General features: G+C 33.9%; 1 protein-coding gene across 1 annotated transcript in view; it reads left to right on the forward strand.

Moving 5' to 3' along the window:
* LOC132154697 (protein arginine N-methyltransferase 5-like) overlaps positions 1 to 13,506 on the forward strand; it is a 463,524-nt gene that overhangs the window by 228,910 nt on the left and 221,108 nt on the right. The gene's annotated exons all lie outside the window — the stretch shown is intronic.

Raw genomic sequence — 13,506 nt, forward strand, 5'->3', positions numbered from 1 at the left:
TATACTTTAGTTTTTACTACAGTAAAATGAAAAGTATTTTAGTATAATATAAAATATAAACAGTACAGTATTGGGTAAAGTAATTTGTTTATATTACTAGTTGTTATTGTTATTACCACAGCAACTTTTCATTAAATCATATGAAAAGGAACTGATAAAATAAATGTAATGAATAATCAAATCAGCTAAATAAAAAGCAATTCCCATGTATATATATATATATATATATATATATATATATATATATATATATATATATATATATATATATATATTATTATTTACTATAGAATTACCACAACAAATTAATTCAAGTATGGTTCAAAAACACTATAGTATTTACTACAAATTACTATAGCATTTTTGCATGTGGGTCATATACAGGAATGTACAGAAAAATCAGATTTAAAGAGAGAGTGTCTTTCTTGACTCCGAACATTATCAGGAAGGCTATTCCAGAGATTGGGAGCCAAATGCGAAAAAGCTCCTTTAGTGGACCCGCAGGTTGTCCTTATAAATAAGTACTAAATAGTTTTATATATATTATTATTATTTTGTTTTCTGAATTATAAAATGGAGCAGGTTAGTGTTTACCATCAGCAGTTTCATCTGATGAGCACTAGAGGTCATCCTCGCCAGCGTGTTTTTTTTTTTTTTTTTTTTTTTTTCTCTGGTATTTTGTCTCAAAACTTATAACGTCTATTTTTCATACCAAGATAGACATGTGATAATCCTTGGTTATTTTTCACTGCAATTTTAAGTCTTTGTTGTCATTGTTTGTCCTGGTTTTGAACGGTCGGATTTTTTCTTGGACCAAGGAATTTTATTTTAAGGATTTATTTTATAATTTTTAATTTTTTTTTTGCTGGAACTTAGTCTGACTCTGGCTGTAGACACAGGTCTCTCTTAATTGTAACAACATCCTTCAACATACTGTGTAGACTATAGAGGCTTTAAGACTTTAGGCCTACCACAGGCAGAGGTGGATAGAGTTCCCAAAAACTGTAGGCTACTCAAGTAAAATTAAAAGTACTTATAGAAATATTTACTCAAGTAAAGGTAAAAGTACTTAAAGAAATATTTACTCAAGTAAAAGTACTTGTCTGAATAGATACTTGAGTAAGAGAAAAAAAAGTATAGGATAAAAAACTTTTAATCAGCCTTTACTCCGGTCTTCAGTGTCATTCAAATCACTATCATCCAAATATGTTGATATCAATGATGTTCTTTTTAGCTAATAAAGATCTTCATCGCTAGCAAACAATAGCCTTTGCATTTTGTTTTCAATTCACTGCAGATCCAAAGCCACGTCTTCAACGCTCTTGATGTTCTTAAACTTTATTTTACAACTCTGAGTGAACCGCTTCAGGCGCTCAGCGCGCGCGGCAGGAACTGAACGAATCATTCAAAGTGATTCATGAACCAATTCACTAGTTTGCCAACTGGTTTGATCAAGCCTTTGAACAGAATTGACTCAAAAGAATGAATCATTCGCTAATGGGCATCGCCCATTGCCCAGAGAAAAGTAGACGGCGTGTTTAGAATAAACTGAAGCATTTATAACTTTTATAGCAATAAAATAAAGTAACGAGAGGAGCGTCGCCCACAGTAACGAAGTAAAAGTACATATTTCCCCCAAAATTTTACTTAAGTAAGAGTAAAAGTTCCCATCTTTAAATATACTCCAAAAGAGTACTAAAGTTTAACGAATATACCCCAAAAAATAATATACCCAAAAAGTGTACTCAAGTGTAACGAGGTAAATGTAACTCGTTACTACCCACCTCTGACCACAGGCATAGACAGTATATCCTAATGCAAGTGCAAATGCAAATGAAAGTCACAAAATGCTGTTGTTTTCTTTTGTCTAAAGAGAATCTAATTTAAAACTTATGTGTAAAAAAAAAAAAAAAACACTTACATTAGTGTTTCAAATCAATTTCAATCAATTTAAAAAATTTCAAATCAATCACTCATAATTATTATTTTAGCAAATTGTCAATCCGGATATTTAATGTTAATAATTTAATCTAAAAAATATTTAACAATAATTTATCATAATCTTTCTAACATCTATTCTTTTACATATTACTTCTGTCATATGTTTGTCCCTATTACTATCCATTAATCTTTCATCACTGTTCTCTTAACTATGTTTTTTTTTTCATATGCCTTATCATTTCTGTTATCTCTATTTCTGCTGAATTCCAAAAACTCATATGGCCTGTATGAATCAATGCAAGGTTCTTTTGACTTACATTTTACATGAATTGGTGAATGTGTAGATGATTATTTACTAATGCATCATGCGGCTTAGAGCAATAAAGGATAATGTCATGACAGGTGCCTGTTCTCTCGCATATTTACTGTAAAATTACCTGAAGCATCACTTCCTCATGTTTCTGAAAATAACCAGCTCTCATTCAGAAACTTGTTGAACTGATTATATAACACAGGTACACTCATTTCCACCACATACACACAACAGTGAATTAAATCATATGAAAAGGAACTGATAAAATAAATGTAATGAATAATCAAATCAGCTAAATAAAAAGCAATTCCCATGTATATATATATATATATATATTATTATTATATTTTTTTTCATTTACAATATCTGAAATTCAGAACTTTTCAGTTTACAGTTGTGGTCCTACCCTTTTTGACGTCATGGAATAAAAGTGAAACTATCTGTAAAGTTTTCAATTTCAGCTGCAGCACCGTGGAGGTATGTTGGTTGTCTTGTTGTGCTTAAATTTATGTTGTTATTATTATTATTATTGTAATTGTTACTAATTTTGGAATGCCAAAATTGTCTTCTTTTAGATTATCAAAAAAATGTGTTTTATATACTGTATATATATGTGTGTGTGTATGTATGTATGTGTGCGTGTGTGTGCACTTTTAATAGCAAAAATAATACTATTAAATGATTTTCTGTAAATGTGAATTATAAAACAGGAATTTCTAAAATAAAAAATAAATAAAAAATTATGAAATTTAGGCTCATGCATGACATGAAATGAAATAGAATTAAATAAGATGATTTTAGAAGCAAAAAGTATCTATAAATATCAAAAGATGAATGAATTTTTTTTTCTTGAGAACATTTTCTTGCTAATTATATATATATATATATATATATATATATATATATATATATATATATATATATATATATATATATATATATACACAGTACAGACCAAAAGTTTGGACACACCTTCTCATTCAAAGAGTTTTCTTTATTTTCATGACTATGAAAATTGTAGATTCACACTGAAGGCATCAAAACTATGAATTAACACATGTGGAATTATATATGGAATTATATACATAACAAAAAAGTGTGAAAAAAAACTGAAAATATGTCATATTCTAGGTTCTTCAAAGTAGCCACCTTTTGCTTTGATTACTGCTTTGCACACTCTTGGCATTATCTTGATGAGCTTCAAGAGGTAGTCACCTGAAATGGTCTTCCAACAGTCTTGAAGGAGTTCCCCGAGAGATGCTTAGCACTTGTTGGCCCTTTTGCCTTCTGTCTGCGGTCCAGTTCACCCCTAAACCATCTCGATTGGGTTCAGGTCCGGTGACTGTGGAGGCCAGGTCATCTGGCGCAGCACCCCATCACTCTCCTTCTTGGTCAAATAGCCCTTGATGCCTTCAGTGTGACTCTACAATTTTCATAGTCATGAAAATAAAGAAAACTCTTTGAATGAGAAGGTGTGTCCAAACTTTTGGTCTGTACTGTATATATATATATATATATATATATATATATATATATGCACTTTTTTTTCCAGCCAAAAATAATTTATTCACACACATCATTTACTCACTCCCATTTTTGTCTGAACTATTCCTTTAAATGAACCACAAAAATAACTAATGAATTGCAAAATTTATCTGAAGGTTTGTTTACCAGACTGAGTACTGTCTTAAGAATACAACAGCAAGATGTTCCCGGTAGCTGTGCCTATGATGCCTTGTTGCACTTGTTGCATGTACACTGAGTGTTTCTTTGTCAACATGCAACCAATGTGGCATAGAGGCAGAGGATCTTACATAATGTACCATGGCACTACGCTGCGGAATGCGACAAGAATCATGAACGAGGGCTTCTCTCCTTCATATGATGGCATGCTTGGACCCGGTGTCTATGTCACTAGAAGCTTTGAAAAAGCCTCACATTACCCTGTGCATTCAAATGGGGAGAGGCTTGTTGTTCTCAAACTCGTCGTAAGAGTGGGAAGGGTGAAGAGGATTGACTACCAAGGTCATCCTTTACAGAAGACCTGGCATAGACATGGATATGACACAGCTTGGGTTCCTCCTAACTGTGGCATGGTGAACAGTGGCCTAGAGGAGAACTGTGTGTATGATCCAAGACGAATCACCGTGCTGGATGTCATTCCAAATAACAGATTCTGGTAGACTCTAGAGAACCAGCTCTGCCTAAGAGTCAAGTGCAAAATTTTACCTAACCTCCCAAACAATATTTTTTTGGTTGTGACATAGTTCACCGCATTTATCAGCAGTCTTATGCATTACCAGGGGAATGAGAGATGTTCAGGATTACGAGCACATTTGAAACGTTCAGCTACATTCTTATATTAATGATTTTTCAAATGTCAAAGCAATGTTTTAATTGCAGAAATAATACTATGAAATTATTTCGGTAAATATGATTTATAAAACAGGAAATAAAAAATAATAAAAATGGTTAAATATAGGCTCATGTATGAAAATGACAAAGTTTAAGGTTCCTCATGAAATGAAATACAATGAAATAAGATGATTTGGCGAAAAAAGTACTCTTTCTTTCTTGAGAGCATTTTCTTGCTAATTTTAAGCATTGTGTTTGACTTTGTAATGAGTTGTGAATCGGTTTATGACCCCAGCTTGCTTTGTTCCACCTCATTAACAGGTGAAATGGATTTCAATCATTTTCATGGCATGGGGTTATCAAAGATTCACATAGTAGGTCTTCCCCTCTGACAAAACTTGCAAGAGAGTTCAGGTGCCCAGTCCACAAAGGATTGGGAAGGAGTCTTTAACATTGTGCAAACCCACCCAATACTTTACTCATGAATTAACAACATTTTGAACATACTTTAACAATAAAAAATGCCAGACAACCCTGGTCTCTCATATGATTGTCACTCTAGAACTTTTGAGTGTGAGAACAACTAAATAAGGAGGATACACTACAATTTTTAGTATTCTGCTTTGCCAAAATTATTATTTAGGAGCCGTTAGGCTATTGATGTTGTTACTCAAGGTTTTCATCATTTTACGTCACTATATTTCTGTCGTAAATAAAATATAAAAAAATACATCTGTACAATTTATGTCAAAAGTCTGTAACCAAAGTGCCAGATTAACCAAATATTTAGGCTTATGACAGAAGTGGCACAAAAGTTTGAGACACAATAAATGTTCTTCAATGTCAAGTCCACTAATTTAGCCTGTAATTTATTAAGTCCCTAAAGAAAAGCACTTGACAATCCCGTTACTTTCCAAGGGAGAGAAGTAAATCAAATAAAGATACACAGCAATGTCACGCAAAACAAAAATGAAAATAAATGTGCATTTCCATTTATATCTCAAAACAACAATTTTTTTTCCATATAAGAGTATTCATTTATTTTATTGTATTATTGTCAAAAAGTATAATAAAAATGGAAAAAATGAAATCAATAGGAAAATCAAAATGGATATTATGGCATACTTTTGATTTGGTTGCTATTGTCAATTTTTTTATTTTTGGACCTGTGTGTGTCTTCTTTATGTCTCCCTTGTCTTTGTTTCAGTTTCAGTATAAATCTGTGTTTACAAGAATAGAATGGAATTTTACATGAAAGTCTCTTTGAATTTATCAGAATGCTTCTGTATAGCAACATGTTGAAAACTGCATAAGTCACATATGAGTCACACTGAGAATCTTAACTTATTGTAATCACACCATAACTACACACGAAAAGGCTCATTCCATGCATACTTGTCTTGAAAGTTGGTGCTCCATGTGCGAACTTACACGACAAAAGTGAAGCATTAGAGGACATGTTTTTTTAGAGATTACTTGCCATGCTTGATATTAAATCAACAAAGCAAATTGTGAAAAATGTTATCTGTTTTGATCGGTTTCTCTTCTGTTTGACACATATGTGATGTGGTGTTGAAACAAATGTAGACGAACAATACAAAAATGCCTCATTTAAAGATGTCAACAGGTGTAACAAAAATGCTGAAAATCTTGTTTGGTAGTCTTCTCTTGCTGAAGCCTTGTGTATTTATGACTCAAGCCCCTATATGAAAATATTAAATTGCGGAGTATTTTTGAAACTCCTTTGAAAAATCTGTATTATATTTAACCCAAGCAAGACATATATTCTCAAGTAGAACCCAGAAAAAAATAATGAAACAAAAAAGCTTCAGTGTTGACTTGAATGTGAATGTGAATGTGTTGACATCGCTCCGTGTTGAGTTCTCGGAAACGTCTTTGTTTATCCACCATACTTGGGAGGATCGTGCTGTCTTTCTACTATTGAGTTTAGGGCAGTAATTTGATTTTCTATTGTGATTGTGAAAAATGTCACCATCGTATGTCATTCAAGCTGCATCGAGAATTGCAGTAGTTACTCAGATCATCATTCTGAGAAAAAACTGGACAATGTAATATGTTTTTTTGCCTTTTCTATTTGTAAAAACACCAAGGGAAGCCGGTTGTGGATATGATGAGAATACACCACACCAGATAGTAAATCTATTTCAGACAGGACCACTTTGGTAAGATACTTGAGTTTATTGAACACAATTTATCTTTGGCGGTATGGTTCCTTATGGGGGTTCTTGCTCCCAAATTAACTGAATATACAAGAGCTTAAACAGAACCAAGAACCCCAGAACCATCAGCTTGGAAATACATGACAATTAAGACACTTAATACCTTAAGGCAAAAAGCACTGTCTTTAAAGCAAACAGTGGTAATCGTGTCTATACTGTAGCTTGGTTATGAGGATGAGTCTCTCAGTGGACCTCAGTGAGGTCCATGCCAACCGGGACTTGAAAGACTTAGTGATCTGAAACAAAGAGACGACAACCAGAAGGTGCACAGTAATATGCTCATGCTTATAATGGGGAGGGAGGGAGGGAGGGTTGCGAGCCATTTGAACATACTTACCGAGCAGTAGTGCCACGTATATACTGTATGTCCCGTGTATAATTGGAGAATGGTAGTGATTGGAGCCATTTGAAGGCTGACCGCATCAGCTGGTCACAGCCTATGCCTCCGTGGCCTGACTGAACTAACGCTGCGCTTGATTAATAATGTCACTGATTAAACCCACAGCCTATCACTCAATAAAATAATCACATTGCTGAGTGTTTTTGGTTTAGTTTGGTTTGATAATTAGTGCTGGGCAACAGGTTTTTTTATCGCGATCAATTGCATGATTGTCTGCAATTAATCGCAATTAATCGCATTGTTATGCACAAAACTAATAATGCATTCAAAAAGTAGTGTATTGTGCACTTAAAAGTGCAATAACATTTGGTTTGCAAACACTTACAATAATACAATAATACAAATAATAGTTTTACACATTTACACTATTATTGTGGCGACATTTCCACACCTTGAAACGTGACGATGAACAAAACTTTGATTGGTTGTTTGACATGTTGTTCAAAAGGCCTCACGGGTGGATATTGGCCATTGAAAGCTGCCATGAATTCCAGACCTTAAGGACAATGGTTGAAGCAGCAGCGAGCGTCACACAATAAATGTATGCTAAACATGAATTTTAACTAACTAACTATACTCACTTTGTTTCACAAATAAATTTAGCTGGTTTACCTTCACATGTAAGGTGACTGTGTATGTGATTACATTGACTTGAGAAATCCACGATTCATGACCATGTAGCCTACTCTGCAATATATTTTTTTTTAAGTCAGTTTAACAGGAAAGTAACTTATGAAGCAATGTTAATTAATCTAAAGTACAGAAATTATATTATAAAATTCATGTTTTAAATATTGAAGTACAAATTTAAGAACATGACTTGTGAATAAAAATAAAAAATAATCACTAAAAATATGAAAACAAAATTATAAATATGCTCATATCATGATGATTATAAAGTTTGAGGTTGCACGATTTCTTACTTTGCACATAAGCAAAACTGATTTTTTCTTTAAATTATTATACTGACTCAAACAGAAAATAGTTCGTCATTACATTTAGCACAAAAAAAAAAATGTAATGTCTCCATTTATTTTTGACTTTCTAATGGGTTGTGAGTAAGTTTATGATATCCAACAGCACTTGTTCCAACTGATCAACACTAGAGGTCCCCATCACCTGGATCATCACCTGAGCTTCAGTCAGTTTCAGGGGATTCACACAGTGGGACTTCTTTCTGACAAGACGGTTCAGGAGTCTTTCAACATTGTGCTTATTCGGCCAAAACCTTAACCTTAGTCTTGAATTAACAATCTTCTGAATATACTTTATACTTATTTGAATATACAATAAAAATGTTCCAGCTAACCCTGGTGTCTCTCACCTAGTTGTTGCTCTTAAAGTCTTTAGTGTGCATGTCACTGTAATTCTAAGCTTTGACAACATGAATGAGAGTTCAAAAGAAGAGAAAAGATCTTTTCTCAGATCAAGAAAATAGATTAGCTTTTAGATCTGTCTCTTATCAGACATGCATATTAAGACTAAGTTTTGGATTACACACTTACACGTTACACATTACCAATAATGATTTGAATTTGGAATAAAAAAAATTTCAGTGTTAACTAGAATTTGTGCATGTCTTACAGATTCCTTCAACACAGCATGTTAAGCAACTGCTGTTTTGACATATTTTGTTAAAAATAGAATCTAAGCCTATTCAGTTAGTGTACTGTAGCAATGGTCATTTAATGATTACATACACACAGCTGTAATTGTTCATACCACAAACTAAACTGCATCGATAAGAAATGTGGTGTCTTAAGAAAAGCACTCAACAATGCCTTGACTCTCAACAACAGTTAACATTATTGACACATACAGTCGACTTCCAAAGTGGAAACAAATAGCAGTTAGACAAAATAAATATGAAAAAGTTTCCATTTGTATTTCAAAACAACTACCATTATTATTATTGTCATCATTTTGTTCTTAATATTTTATTTTATTATTGTCAAAAAAAGTAGAGATAAAATATGAAAAAAAAAATCAACAGGAAAGAAGACATACTTTTGAGTTGGTTTCTATTGCTCTTTTTTCTTGCTATTAAAAACTTCTATACATGTCTTTTTCAGTTTCAGTTTCACTATAGCTAGTGGCATATGAGTCACACAGAGCATCTGTCATGTGAAATTATCACTGCATTGGGGGTTTCTGGACTGCATACATAAATGCTCATACAATGCATACTTTCAATCAATCAATCAATCATCTTTTGTAGCTCCATGCACCAATTTACAAGATAAAAATGAAAGTGAGGAGCTTCTCATTTTTAGAGGTTACTTGCCATGCTTGGTATTTAATCATTAAAGCAAATTGTGAGAATGTCAACAAGTCTAATTCAAGTGATAATTCTAACCAAAATACTGAATACCTTGTGTTGTACTTTTCTCCTGCTGAATTCCCCTGAAATAATTTGATCTCCAGCAAGAAGAAACCATTTCACATCAAATCAGTGGTAAACTGGGTTGAAAACTGGATGGATTATTTGGTTATACTTCACTTAACAGGAACTACTTTTGTAATGAATCTTAGTACCCATTATGTTTTTGAAGTCCTATTTTTATTTTTATTTTTATTTTTTGTAATTAAATAGTTTTAAAAGAATGACACCATAAAACTCAAAAGATAAATCTAAAACTACAGTAAAAAAGTTTATAGACAGATTCTTCACGCTTTTATGACTCAAGCTTCTAAACGAAAATATTTGATCACTAAATAGCATTAAAAACTACAGTCTGTATTGCGTTTGATGCAGCAAGACAGGTATTCTAAAGTAGAATACAGAATAAAGTGAAGAAACGTCATACATTCAATGTATATTGAATTACATTGGTCATATCAGTATTCCACAATTTAAATGACAGTTCGTTGGAAGGTTGCATTTATAGTTTTCTATGAGCTTAATCAACTTCAGTGAAAAGTTTTTAAAAAGTGTATTCAAGCTTTATGTTTTGATTAGCATTACATACCTTAATGTCACCTCAATGAAGATAGGATAACATAACATCTTTCAATTATTCATTCATTGAAATGCTAAGACAAGGGAAATTATTATTATTATTATTTTAAACTTCCTCTTTCCAAGATTCAAGTTTCAAGATTCAATTCAAGATTACTTTGATTACTCTTGTTCCACAACATTCAGTACTTCTGGTCGGACCATGAGATGGTGGACTGCAAAGCACTATTCATCACTTAGCATCACAATGTCACAACTACACAACATATATCACAAAGAAATAAGAATAATCTGACCGGAGCAGTGGTTAAATCATACATATTTAAACCCATTTAGTGTGTAATATTCTAAGTAATTATTCAAATTAATTCATCTGAATCCTCCCTCTGCCATATTTTGTCTCTCAATAACAATACGTCTTTAATTATTAAAGGGATATTTCACCCACAAATGAAGATTCTGTCATCATTTACTCACCCTCATATCAAACCTCCAGGGGCTAGAATGTGACTGCGGCAGGTTTACAAAATCCGTTTTATTCCTATTGTGTCCATTAGATGGCAGCACCATCTTGTAAACTAGATCAACAAGGACATTCCTCTGGATAACTCAAATTCTTCTTGCCATAATTTTTCCCTAATGTTTGTGTTGTTTGTAATTAATTAATTTAACTTAAATGTTGTTAATGTCTGAATATTAACTCCTTAACTGTCACCCCCCATTTTTTAAATATGCATTAAAATGCACTATCCAAACTAAAATTGCTGTAATTTATGAACACTTTGGAATATAAACATAAGGTTGGTCTCTTTTTAAAGAAGAAAATTAGCAGATTAGCAAAAGTGGAATTTTTTCAAAAAATTGAAGTATCAAAAAGTTATAGAAGTTTAAATATACTGTAAATAATATGCGCTATATTAATTTTATTTTATTTTATTTATTATAAATATTTTACATAACAGATTTTACTCTAAAATTGGTATAAAATTAAAGCCTTGTGTCTAAATAATTAATGTTATAAATTTGAAGTTGATATGTAAAAAATTGAGGTTCCTGTGAGATTTTATTTAGTCATACCACACACAGCCACTGGGAGTCATCAAAACTATTTTTAAATTTGCTTAATGAATTTTTCTCTAGATTTCTCTTTGAATTTTACTTCTACCTCAAAATAACCACCAAATATGAAATCCTGAGACCCAGACCTTTCCAATGATATGTTTGTTGCCAAGATTATAAAAACTTTTGGTTCTAGAAGACCGTAATGCATTATGTTTTATGACACTTGGCCCTGCCCACTAAGGGGGAGGTGACCGCCATTAGATTTTAAAGTACCATTTCCATGGTAAAGTAATGTCTGATTTCAAAATGGTTTTCAGGATAAATTTTGGGCTTCTAAGCTTTCAAATAATATATGATTTATTATGATTACTAAAAGATTTTATAGAGAAAAACAAAACAACAACAAAAAAGAATGCCAAGCGTCCCACAGGTGGGACGGTGACAGTTATGGGGTTTTAAGCGCATTGTATCTGAATACTCCTGTCATGTGCTCTGTTACTCTTATCAGTCCTCAACCATTTCTGTCAGCTTAAAGTGACATGACATACGGTCAAGTATGGTGACCCATACTCAGAATTCATGCCCTGCTTTTAACCCATCCAAAGTGCACACCCACTGTGAACACACACCCGGAGCAGTGGGCAGCCATTTCTGCTGTGGCACCCAGGGAGCAGTGGGGGGTTCTAGGTGGGCACCTCAGTCATAGTATTGAAGGTGGAGAAATAACTGTACATGCACTCCCCCCACCTACAATTCCTGCCGGCCCGAGACTCGAACTCACAACCTTTCAATTGCAAGTCCGACTCTCTAACCATTAGGCCACGACTTCTGAGTAAACAAAGTACACATAGTACTACACAACACAATCTGCCACTCCAGTTTCAGTCTGCACACACACACACACACACAATGAGAATTAGGTAATATTTTCTGTAGATTTTTCTTACACTGCAAACAAACATGCACTATTTGAAATAACCAAAACAAACACCTACCCAAAAAGATCACATCTCTATATTGATAGCTCCGCCCCCAAATCATGAGTGGAAATGCCCCTTACTGGTGATTGGCTGCGTGTGTTTAGGTGCTCGGTCAGATCCACTTATAAACAGCTTTTAGCTTTTCTTAGCAAATCGCTTCCACCTTTAATCTGATTTAATCGGATGCTCGTAACCCCTTAAAAAAACTTGTGCGTATTATCATTCTTATGTATGTTCATAAATTCTTCATTGGGTACTATTGGCTGTCACCACAATGATTTTCTATCCTTGTAAATATTAAAGCCACCACAGGGGTCCACTTAAGGCAGTTTGCTGTGCAACTACAGCCTTAGGACCTGCATGAAGTATATTTTTGCTGTCTCTGTCAACCCACTGCCTCAGTGGGCCAGGTATTTAGTGGTCTAATTATCAAGGTTGGTGTGCATTTTGATGTCCCTGAAAAAGCAGTAAAAACAATGCAAAACGAGAAGTACTTGAAGTTAGCATGTCTTGTGGGCAGAGATGTATAAAGTACTAGAGACCCAGACCCAGAGTAAAAGTACAAGTGCTCTATCAAAAAAGTGACTTGAGTAGAAGTTGAAGTGCTCTTTAAGCACCACACTTAAGTAGAAGTACTAAAGTATTCAACATTTTTTGTACTTAAGTATTGCAAGTAGTCTATTTTAAAATTTTCTACTCAAGTAAAGTAAAAGTACAAGTATTGTGTTATGTAGTTATTAAAGAAAGTAGTCAAGTTTGAACATTGTTTTTATTATTTCAAATGATTAACCTAAAGGACAATCACAATTCCTGTGACTGTAACTTTTTGTAAACAAAAAACAGATTAAAGGGTTAGTTCGCCCGATTTGCACTATGCAAGAAACATCTCATGGATGCACTGGGACACATCTTCAGTGATGTATCCTGGGATCATTGGGTGTTTCGGGTCTCGCAACATCATACACCCTCGCCCAGGCGACCCAGCCGGGGTTGATCAAGCCCCGACCTGCGTCCCAGTAGCAGACCACGGATCAGCCCTCTTAATCCAAAGCCACCTTGTAGCTTTTTCTGCGGCTTCGCTTGCAGATTGAATGGCCCTCTTCTTGGCCGCCCCTGTCAGACCCAAACGGCTAAGGACTTTGCAAAGTGAACGCCCTGCAAAGCCTCTACAGCCGACTTCTATAGGCTCATAGAAGGTTTTCCAGCCTCTCTCCCTGCACTCCTCCACCAGTTCCTGGTACTTAGCGCGTTTCCTC

Source organism: Carassius carassius, chromosome 12, assembly GCF_963082965.1.
Source record: "Carassius carassius chromosome 12, fCarCar2.1, whole genome shotgun sequence".
In the NCBI taxonomy this organism is placed as follows: domain Eukaryota; kingdom Metazoa; phylum Chordata; class Actinopteri; order Cypriniformes; family Cyprinidae; genus Carassius; species Carassius carassius.